An 11,302-nucleotide genomic window follows, 5' to 3' on the forward strand; every position below is an offset into this window, starting at 1 on the left:
CAAGACGCCGGTACGCCCGTAGCCGGCGCCGTCGCCGTAATGAGGCCCGTGAGGCCGAATTGTATGCCGCCTACAGAGACTGTCGTCGTGCCCTGTCGGTGGCTGTTGCGGAGGCCAAAATCAGGGCCTGGGAGGAGTTCCTGGTGGCCGGTCCACGGTCGACGCGATCTCGCGGGTGAGGTCTCTCATTGGGGGTGCAGTGGAAGGACGAGGGGTGGTCGTGGCGGTGTCTCTTGACATCGCCAACGCTTTCAACACCATTCCCTGGAGCTGCATCCTCGCTGCGCTCAGCCACCACCGCGTGCCGGAGTACCTGCGGAGAGTTTTATCATCTTATCTCTCCGACAGGTCCGTAACATATCCCACGCGGGATGGGTGGCGCCGGAGGGTCGTCAAGTGCGGTGTTCCGCAGGGGTCAGTTCTTGGTCCGACCCTATGGAACATCGCCTACGATTGGGTGCTGCGGGAACCACTCGTGGCGGGGGTCGACGTGACTTGCTACGCCGACGATACCCTCGTCACGGCCCGCGGCAATACATACCCGGAGGCGGCCCTCTTGGCCACGACCGGCGTCGCCGAAGTAGTCAGTAGAATTCGGCGCCTAGGGCTAGTGGTAGCCCTAGAGAAATCCGAGGCCATTTGTTTCCACGGGCCTCGGAAAGCGCCGCCGGTCGGAGCGCAGCTAGTGGTGGGCGGAGTTTCCATCAGCGTCGGTCAGACGATGCGATATCTGGGCATCGTTCTGGACAGCAGGTGGAACTTTCGGGAGCACTTCCGTCGCCTCGCGCCCAAACTTGTCGGGGCTGCGGGGGCATTGGGAAGACTGCTGCCGAACCTGGGGGGACCCTCGGGCGCATGCCGTCGTCTTTACACCGGCGTTGTGCGTTCGATGGCTCTCTACGGGGCGCCCATCTGGGTGGATGCCCTGAATCGCCGGAATATTGCGGTCCTCCAAAGACCGCAGCGAGTGATGGCGATCAGGGCCATACGGGGATACGTGACCGTCAGTTTTGAGGCGGCATGTGTCCTCGCCGGGACTCCCCCGTGGGACCTCGAGGCTCGTGCCCTGGCGGAACGCTACCGCCAGGTGAGAGCAGGGGAGGTCGAGGGGACCGGATCGCTGCAAACGGGGGCAATGGCGCGGCGTCAGTTCCGCGCCGAAATCCTCCGGCAGTGGTCCGAGCGGTTGGAGGAGCCAAGCGCCGGTGTTCTGACCATCGGCGCTATCCGACCGGTCCTGGATCGGTGGGTCAACAGGCGGCACGGTACGATGACCTTCCGGCTGACGCAGGTCCTCTCCGGACACGGCTGCTTCGGGAGGTACCTGTGTCGGATAGCCGGCAGAGAGGCATCGATGGCTTGCCATCATTGCGGCTGCGCCGAGGACACGGCGGGACACACACTCGCCGTGTGTTCGGCGTGGTCAGGGCCACGTGCGGCGCTAGTTGACGCCACCGGAGCCGATCTGTCGCTCTCGGCCATATGCCAGGCCATGGTCGACAGCGACGAGGCATGGAGCGCAATGGTCACCTTCTGCGAAGAGGTGATCAAGCGCAAGGAGGAAGCGGAGCGGGTCAGAGAGCTGGATCCCCTGGCTGACCCAATCCGACGACGCCGCGTCGGGCGCAGGCGTGCGGCGCATGAGCGCCGTCTTCCTCCTTAACGGGGACCTCCGGGCGGCGGATATGGGACATCCGTCGTCCACAGGAGTGGTGAGGTTCCCCGGTAGGTGATGGGCGGGTGGTGTCACGCCCATCGTCTCTGGTGTTTGATGCCGTCACTATCCACCCAGACGGCATCACCCAAGGAAGGGCCCCCGTGGTGGGGCAAGCCGCGCATGGCGTGCGTCTTGCGGTGCTTGCGTATAGCGGTTATCCCGGCGCACGTCGTAGCGGAAGCGGTTGGACACCCGTCAGGTGTTTTAGTGGGCTCTCTCGGTGGACCACATACCCCGTTTGCGCCGTCCCAGCGCGGCGGGGACCGCCGGTGGGTCGTCCCTCTACAGCGACCCCGAATGGTTTCCCTGACGGAAAAAAAAAAAAAAAAAAAAAAAAAAAAAAAAAAAAAAAAAAGGTTAGGTTAGGTTAGGTGCCCCCCCGAGGGATCTCCACCTTGCCGTGGTGGGGGGGCTCAGTAGCCGCAACCGAGTGGTGTTGGTACACTCGTTTGCGGTGAAGCTAAGAGAGATCCAGACGTTTGGCCGTTCCCTGAAGCGGGGTGCCACCGCGGGTGTATCCGGGGGACCAAAGCGGCCGCCGGTCGGGAGTAGGTTTCCGGCCGGTAGTGAGGGGCCAGTCGCGGAGGCTGTGAGGAGTCGCGGTGGGCTGCCATGGGGAGCCGGGGGTCGTCGCGGTCGGACCCGGCTCTTAACTCATGGTGGCGCGTGGAGGGAACCGCCGCGCCTGGGAGTAGGCAGACGGCCGCTCCCGGGTAAGGTGGTCGGAGGAGGGCCGGTCGCGGAGGAAGAGGTGTAGTCTGTGTATCGTTGCAGTGCACCCTATCCTCCGCGACCGGGCGGGGCCGCACCGCGAGATGCGGTGAGGTGGGGCTGCTGCGGGTATCCGGGGGTCGGCTGAGACCTGGTGGTACCGAGGCGGCTAGAGGGCAAAAGCTGCCGAGGGAAGCCGGGGATTGGCTGAGCCCCTGTGTGACCGTGGCGGTCGTTGGACGGAGCTGCTGCGCCTGGGAGTAGGCAGACGGCCGCTCCCGGGTAATGTAGCTAGAGGAGGGCCGGTCGCGGAGGAGGAGGTGTAGTCTGTGTATCGTTGCAGTGCACCCTATCCTCCGCGACCGGGCGGGGCCGCACCGCGAGATGCGGTGAGGTGGGGCTGCTGCGGGTATCCGGGGGTCGGCTGAGACCTGGTGGTACCGAGGCGGCTAGAGGGCAAAAGCTGCCGAGGGAAGCCGGGGATTGGCTGAGCCCCTGTGTGACCGTGGCGGTCGTTGGACGGAGCTGCTGCGCCTGGGAGTAGGCAGACGGCCGCTCCCGGGTAAAGTGGCTAGAGGAGGGCCGGTCGCGGAGGAAGAGGTGTAGTCTGTGTATCGTTGCAGTGCACCCTATCCTCCGCGACCGGGCGGGGTCGCACCGCGAGATGCGGCAGGTGGTCCGCCGGGTCTGGGAGTAGCCTGAAAGGGCCGCTTTCGGGCTCGGTGGTCGAGCGGAGGTTGCGGCGGCTCGCACACCTTTCCGCCGCCGGGGGCCGGGACATACTGTGCATCTGCGCGCAGTCTGTCCCGACCGCCGAAGGCCCCCTTGGCCGGCGAACTCGGGGGAGTTTTCCGGCCGTTGCACGAGGGGGCATGTGGGGGGACGGCATCCGTGTGTTGGGGTGTCGTCCCACACTGAGGACGGAGTCCCTTTGGGACAGCCGCGTCGGGGTCGCGGTCGCGTACCTTCGGGTGATCCCGCGGCCTCGGCACTAAGCGGAGGAGGAACAACACCTCGGTGGTTTAGTGGGTAGGCCTTGCCCTTCTGGCTCGGAGAGCCCCACATACCCCAGCGCTCCCCCGGGCGCTGGGGATGCAATTTCATGCATTAACCGAGTTAATAAAAAAAAAAAAAAAAAAAAAAAAAATAAAAAAAAAAAAAAAATAAAAAGGTTAGGTTAGGTTAGGTTAGGTTAGGTTAGGTTCCCCCTCGTCCCCCTCGTGGGTCTGCACCTTGTCGTGGTGAGGGGGCTCAGTAGCATTAGCGAAGCCAAGACAGACCCGAAGGGACCGTCTCGTTCTGAGGCCTTCAGGCTCAGAACCAGGTCCCTTCACACCGTGCGGTGGTGCGCGAGCGCCACTGCGCGAGAGAGGAAGGAAAACCTCTATAAAAAACCATGGGGGGGCGGACTTTCATGTCCTGCCCGGGGTGGGGGTGTCCGTTGAGTACCGTTCTCGGCGGACCCAAACCGCAAGCCTGGCTCAACTCTTGGGTCAGGATCGGGGGTCGCTTGTCGGAGGTCGGGGAGACAGCGGTCGCGAGGAAGAAAACCTCTATAAAAAATTACCCTAACCGTAAGGTTGCCCGTGCCGAGGCGGTGCGTGGCCGGCAGGGGTTCGGTCGCTAGCGGGTGTTAGGTTTAAGTTTAGTTTTAAGGTTTTATAGGGACCAACCCTAATTAAAAAAAAGGAATTGTCATGGATATCGCATCTTGTCATATTGTAGTACCCCAGGTCGGTACCGGCAGCGCCGCTGCTGGAGAATCCGACCCCGCCGTTCCGGCGGGCAGAGCCCCCTCGTACTCTGGGGAGGGGCAACAAATGCGTTCCGACAGCCGGCTGGAAAGTTCGGTTGTCGATGGGCCGTCCTGCGCCTCGGGAGGTCCTGGGTTTGAAGAGGTAGGAGGGAGGAGATCGCCAACACCGATTGGCAGTGGTGTCCGAGCTACTCCGGTAGCTCACAGTTCTGGTAGCACCAAAACAAGTAGGGAAGGCCTACAGAAGCGGGACGAACTGGGTAGGTTTCTACCGTCAGGTTCCAATCCCAAGGTCGAAGAGATCGGGGGCAAGAAGCCCGGCAGTGCGGACTGCGCTGCGGTTGAGGGGCGGCGCACGCCCAGTATTGCGCGCCCCTCGTCGGTCGGTGGGGGTTCTGGGTCCCTGTCCCCCGTCGTAGTGCTGGAGCGGCTCCCAATCCACCTCGGGAGCCCCAGTGTGAGGACGAGGTCCTGTGTTGCTCAGGAGTCCAGTGTCGATTCCGACACTGGCTCCGACATGAGCGTAATATCTGACGGCGCTCAGCCGACAGTTAGTGGTCGCCTTTGGCGTAAGCGTCGACCGCGCCCCGAGTCCGAAGAGTCGGATGGGGCGCGCAAGAAAAAGAAGGCGCAGAACAAGCGGGGGTCGGAGGCTGACCCCGAAGACAAATCCGCCGTCCAATTGGCGGACACAATTTGGTCAAATTTGGAGGCAGTAGTGGAGGTTGCCGACAAGTCCGGCAACCTGAAAGGGACGTTCGTCAAGTCCCTCAAAGACGCTGCCAGGAATATAAAGCTGGCGGCGTCCGAGTTGAGCCGGAGATCCGCATCTGAGGAAAACTTGGCCCTCCAGGCCCAGAACAGCCGGCTAAAGGCGGAGGTCGACCACCTACATAAAGAGATGGCGGCGCTGAAGGCTGTGGTGGAGAACATCCACACCACCACCACCAGCGCCCAGCCCGTTATAATTGGGCAGGCGTCTCCATCCGTCGAATCCGCCATCGCCGACCTCCGCCTCATGGTGGACGCCCGTTTTGGGGCCATAGAGGCCCGGCTTCCGCCGGAGCCCCGCATCCGTCCGCCCCTGGCGGCGGATAAGAAAGTGGCAGGGGCACCCCCTGTGCCCGCCGCTAGAGCGACGACGACGGCGGCACCAACCCCCGCCACCAGAAAGGGCAAGGCGACAGCGCCACCAGCGCCGGCAACAGAGCCCGCCACCGCGCCAAATCCACCGGCTCCCTCGACCAGAAAAGGAAAGGGGGGCAAAAAGGGCAAGCCGTCATACAGCGCAGTGGCGGCCATGCCCGCCAAAGAGGCTCCCGCAACCCCGGCGACTGCCAACGAGTGGCAGCTCGTCGGGAAGAATGGAAAGGCGGCAAAGGCGCCCAAGGAAAAGGCGCCCAAAAACTTAAAAAAGAAGGCGTCCAAGAAGAAGGCGGCGAAGCTCCGGACTCCTAAGTCGGCTGCAGTCGTCATAACACTGCAGCCGGAGGCGGTGAAGAACGGCGCCTCTTACAAGGACGTCATTGGGGACGCAAAGGCCAAGATCAACCTGGCCGACTTGGGCATTGGCCCCAATGACGTCCGGTTCAAGGTTGCCGCCACGGGGGCTCGCATGTTTGAGCTCCCAGGAGCGTCCGGAGCCGAGAAGGCGGACGCCTTCGCGCTAAAATTGCGCGAGGTCCTCGGGGAGGACATCGTCCGCGTGTCCAGGCCCACCAAAACCGCCGAACTACGGATAACGGGCCTGGACGACTCTGCCTCTCCGGAGGAAGTAAGAGCCGCCCTCTCTAGGGCCGGCGAGTGCCCAGCGGACTCCATCCGGCTGGGGCAGATCCGCCTCGGCCCTCACGGCGGCGGATCTATTTGGGCCTGCTGCCCAGTCGCGGCGGCCAAGAAGATCGTAGATGGCCGCCGCCTATTGATCGGTTGGGTGTCGGCGCGGGTGGAGCTTCTCCCACCGCGCGAGCGTCGCTGTTATCGGTGCCTCGAGGGAGGCCATGTCTGTGCGCGGTGCACCTCCACAGTCGACCGAAGCGGCACGTGCTTCCGGTGCGGCAAGCCGGGCCACATTGCCCGGTCGTGCTCGGAAGCACCGAACTGTGCCGTCTGCGCCGCGGCAGGCAAGCCGGCGGCGCACGTGGTGGGGAGCAAAGCCTGCGCCCCACCAAAGGTTACGAAGAAGAAGAGTTTGGGGGAAAACCCCAATAAAGATAAGAAAAAGAAGAAGAAGAAGTCTGCGAAGAAGGCCAAGGCCGCTTCGCAGGCATCAGACCGGCCCGCGGCCTCCAATGCCGCCGAAGTGCCGGCAGACGTGGTGGAGATGGAGACGCAACATTAATGGCTCTCCATCTCCTCCAAACGAACTTGAACCACTGTGCCAGAGCCCAGGACCTTCTCTCCCAAAGCCTGGCACAGTGGTCAATAAAGTTAGCAGTGGCGGCAGAGCCCTACTTTGTTCCGCCCAGGGATGACTGGGCGGGTGACTTGGACGGCTCAGTAGCCGTGGTCTCCCCGGCCGCCGTCGGAGTTCCGCCCCTCGTACCCACAGCGAGGGGCCATGGTTATGTGGCGGTCAAATGGGGAGACATCGTCGTCGTCGGCGTCTACTTCTCGCCAAACCGGAGCCTGGCCGAATTCGAGGCGTTTCTCGCGCGGATCGGCACCGTGGTCGGCCGTGATAGGTCTCGCCCCGCCTTGGTCCTGGGGGACTTCAATGCCAAATCCACGGCTTGGGGTTCCCCCTCTACGGACGCGCGGGGCGAGGAAGTCGAAGATTGGTTGGCGGCCACGGGCCTTGTTGTCTTGAACCGGGGTGCCGTGGACACGTGCGTGCGCCAGCGGGGTGGGTCCATAGTGGACCTTACTTTTGCAACCCCCGCACTTGCGCCCCGTGTCCAGTCCTGGAGAGTCCTCGAGGGGGTTGAGACCTTATCTGACCATCGCTACATTAGGTTCAGCATCTCCCCGGTTACCTCGAGGGCCTTGCCTAACCAGGATGCCCCGGTCGAAGTCGGACCGCGCTGGTCCCTGAAACGCCTCGACAAGGAGGCGCTCGTCGAAGCCTCCATCGTCGACGCCTGGATATCACAGGCGTCAGAAGATCGGCCCGCCGACGTGGAGGCGGAAGCGGACAGGCTCCGGGCAGACATGACCCGCGTCTGCGATATTGCGATGCCCCGCGTCCGGTTCTGTCCCGGACGGCGGAGGGTATATTGGTGGTCGGCGGAAATCGCGCAGTTGCGCAACAATTGCACTGCGGCACGCCGCCGCTACCAGCGCCTCCGCAGGAGGCGTCGCCGACCCCCAGACGCGGAGTCACAAGAGGCGGAGCTGTACGAGGGGTACAGAGCGGCGAAGAAGGCCCTGTCCACGGAAATCTGCAGGGCCAAAACCGCCGCCTGGGGAACTCTTCTGGAGACACTGGATACGGATCCATGGGGGCGCCCGTATCGCTGGGTCAGGGGCAAACTTCGCCCCTGGGCCCCCCCACTTACGCAAAGTCTCCAGCCCCAGGTGGTCGAGAACGTGGTGTCCGCTCTGTTTCCTCTCAGGGCGGCACACATCCCGCCGCCCATGGCTCCGCCGGGCGAGACGCCGACGACGACGACGGAAGAGGAGGAGGAGGAAATTCCCCCCGTGACCCGGGTAGACCTGAGGGTGGCGGTGCAACGCCTCGCGGCAAAAAACACCGCCCCAGGGCCCGACGGCATTCCAGGCCGAGCGTGGGTCCTGGCTCGAGAGGCCCTCGAGCCCCGACTACTAGGGCTCTACAACGCGTGCATAGAGAGGGGCGAGTTCCCGGCACCGTGGAAGACCGGGAAGCTCGTCCTGCTGAAGAAGGAGGGGCGCCCCGCGGACTCGCCGTCCGCGTACCGGCCCATAGTGTTGCTAGACGAGGTGGGCAAGCTCTTTGAGCGCATCCTTGCAGACCGCCTCGTCGCACACCTAAGTTGTGTTGGGCCGGACCTAGCGGACCAACAATTTGGGTTCCGCAAAGGGCGCTCCACGATCGACGCAATTGCACGCGTCAGGGCCCTGGCGGAGGACGCAGTAGCCCAGGGAGAGGTCGTCTTGGCGGTGTCACTCGACATCGCCAACGCCTTCAACACCCTCCCCTGGAGCAGCATACGGGTGGCACTGGAATATCACAGAGTGCCACTCTACCTCCGCCGCATTGTCGGGGCTTATCTAGAAGGACGAACTATTGTCTACCCGGGTCAAAGTAGTTGGAACAGAAAGGTCGTTTCATGTGGGGTTCCACAGGGGTCGGTTTTAGGCCCTCTCCTGTGGAACATAGGGTACAATTATGTACTACGCGGTGCGCTCCCGCCGGGCGTCGGCATATTCTGCTATGCCGACGACACGTTGGTAACAGCCCGGGGGAAGACGCACCGCGACGCGGAGGTGCTGGCCACAGCTGGGGTCGCACAAGTCGTCGCTCGCATCCGGCGGCTGGGTCTGGAGGTGGCACTCGAAAAGTCGGAGGCCCTATTTTTCCATGGGCCCCGACGCCGCCCTCCACCTGGATCCAGCATCATAGTAGGCGGAGTCACCATCGGCATCGCACCGTCGATGAAATATCTCGGACTGACTCTCGACGGCCGATGGGACTTCACAGCCCATTTCAGTCGGCTGGCCCCCAAACTCGTAGGTGCAGCGGGCGCACTATCTCGCCTGCTGCCGAACCTCGGGGGGCCAAACAACACCTGCCGACGGCTGTACGCCGGGATCGTGCGGTCAATGGCCCTATACGGCTCACCTATTTGGGCCAATGCCCTGTCGGCCAAGAACATCGCCGCGCTGCGACGTCCGCAGCGCGTGATGGCCGTCAGGGCCGTGAGAGGCTACCGCACGATCTCCTTCGAAGTGGCGTGCCTACTGGCCGGAACGCCGCCGTGGGACTTGGACGCGGGGGCCCTCGCGTCACTCTATACATGGCGCGAGGAGGCCCGAGGCGGAGGCTCACTGCCAGCGCCTCAAGAAATCGAGGCGCGGAGAGCAGAGCTCCGCCAAGATGTCCTGGCGGCGTGGAAGCGGCGACTAGAAGACCCCAGCGCCGGCCTCGTCACTATCGAGGCCGTGCGGCCGGCGGTCACGGAGTGGCTGGAGAGAGGGCACGGCGCGCTCACATATCGGCTGACGCAGGTCTTGACCGGACATGGTTGTTTCGGCAAGTACCTGTGTCGTATAGGCCGTGAGCAGACGCCCAGGTGCCATCATTGTGATGACTGCCCCGATACGGCGCTGCATACGCTGGCACACTGCCAGGCGTGGTCGTCGCAGCGCCGTCAATTGACCGGGGTGGTCGGGAGCGACCTCTCGCTCTCGGCTGTGGTTCTGTCCATGGTCGGGAGCGAGGCAGCGTGGTCGGCCGTCGCCTCATTTTGTGAAGAGGTCATTTCCCTCAAAGAGGCGGCGGAACGGGAGCGAGAAATCAACGCTCCCCTCCCTTCCCGCGCAAGACGCACTGGGCGTCGTAGGCGCCGGGATGATCTCCGGCCCCCGTGACGCGGACCTGTGGGCGGCGGAGGCGGAACGCTCCGTCGCCTGGACAGGGAACAGGTCCGAGAGGTGGGGAGTGCGCTGTGTGTTCCTGGCGCACCCCCGTGAAGTGGAGAGTTAGGGGGGGACAATCCTCAAGTCCGCCCCCACTCGAAGTAGGGCCCGCATCCAAAGCGGGCCGTCACCGGCTGGGACGCGGAGTATCACGTTATGGTGACCGTTGAAGGAACACCGTCAGGTTTTTAGTCGGTATGCCCAAGTTAGCCGGAACGCCTTGCCGGCGGGAGAGCCCGACAGACCCCCGCTTTCCTCCCTGGGGCGGGACATGCAGTAATGCATTTTCCTGACGCAAAAAAAAAAAAAAAAAAAAAAAAAAAGGTTCCCCCTCGTGGGTCTGCACCTTGTCGTGGTGAGGGGGCTCAGTAGCATTAGCGAAGCCAAGACAGACCCGAAGGGACCGTTTCGTTCTGAGGCCTTCAGGCTCAGAACCAGGTCCCTTCACACCGTGTGGTGGTGCGCGAGCGCCACTGCACGAGAGAGGAAGGAAAACCTCTATAAAAAACCATGGGGGGGCGGACTTTCATGTCCTGCCCGGGGTGGGGGTGTCCGCTGAGTACCGTTCTCGGCGGACCCAAACCGCAAGCCTGGCTCAACTTTTGGGTCAGGATCGGGGGCTGCTTGTCGGAGGTCGGGGAGACAGCGGTCGCGAGGAAGAAAACCTCTATAAAAAATCACTGTGCGTGTCCCTCTGCTTGCAGAGGGCACAGGTGACGGAGGAGGGACGGGTGATCCGTCGGTGGGAGGGCGGGCTCTCCCGGTTTCGGTATCGTCTCCGGGAGGGCAGACTTCGGTCACCGCCCTCAAACTCGTTATCCCAGCGGAGGTGTCGTGGTCACGTCTCGCGGCCACTGCTGGGACCGAGGGCCTTGCCTTAATTGGCCGGGCCAAGAGGACTTAACCTCACTAAAAAAAAGTTAGTTTGTAAGATCCGGTGAAACCTGCCCGACCTCACCGTGTAATAGGGTTACCCAGGTACAGGGGGCTCTGCCTGGGTGGACGGTTTATTTCCCCCATACTCGTGGGACTCTCTATGGAATTCATTAATCAAAACAAAAACCTAAACGAAGTTAACAGTGGGAGGGGCGAGAAGCCCAACAGTGAGGAGGAGATCGGGGGCAAAAAGCCCGGCAGTGTAGACTGCGCAGTGGTGGAGGGTCGTCGCACGCCCAGTGTTGCGCGACCCTCGTCGGTTATCGGAGGAGGGGGTTCCAGGCCCCTTACTCCCGTTGTGGTGCTGGAGCGACTCCCAGTCGGAGTTGATGATTTTTTGGCTTCGGGCGACGGTGCCCACCGTAAAAGACACCGAACGCCCTCGGTGCTCGGGTCTGAAATTTCGGGCTCAGAAACTGAGACCGAGGACCGCACTGCTCCACGTGAGCCGGTGGCTAGGCGCGGAAGGACCACTTCGGGTGCTCCTTCTACCAGGAGTCGGTCGAGTTCGTCCCGTAAAACAATGGGACCCCCGGCGCCCATCTTTGACCCGGAAGAGGGACCTGAGAGATTGGCTGTGGAAGTACCGCATTTGCTGGATGCCGAGCAGCTGAGGGCCCGGG

The sequence above is a fragment of the Anticarsia gemmatalis genome, chromosome W (genome assembly GCF_050436995.1).
Source record: "Anticarsia gemmatalis isolate Benzon Research Colony breed Stoneville strain chromosome W, ilAntGemm2 primary, whole genome shotgun sequence".
Lineage (NCBI taxonomy): Eukaryota > Metazoa > Arthropoda > Insecta > Lepidoptera > Erebidae > Anticarsia > Anticarsia gemmatalis.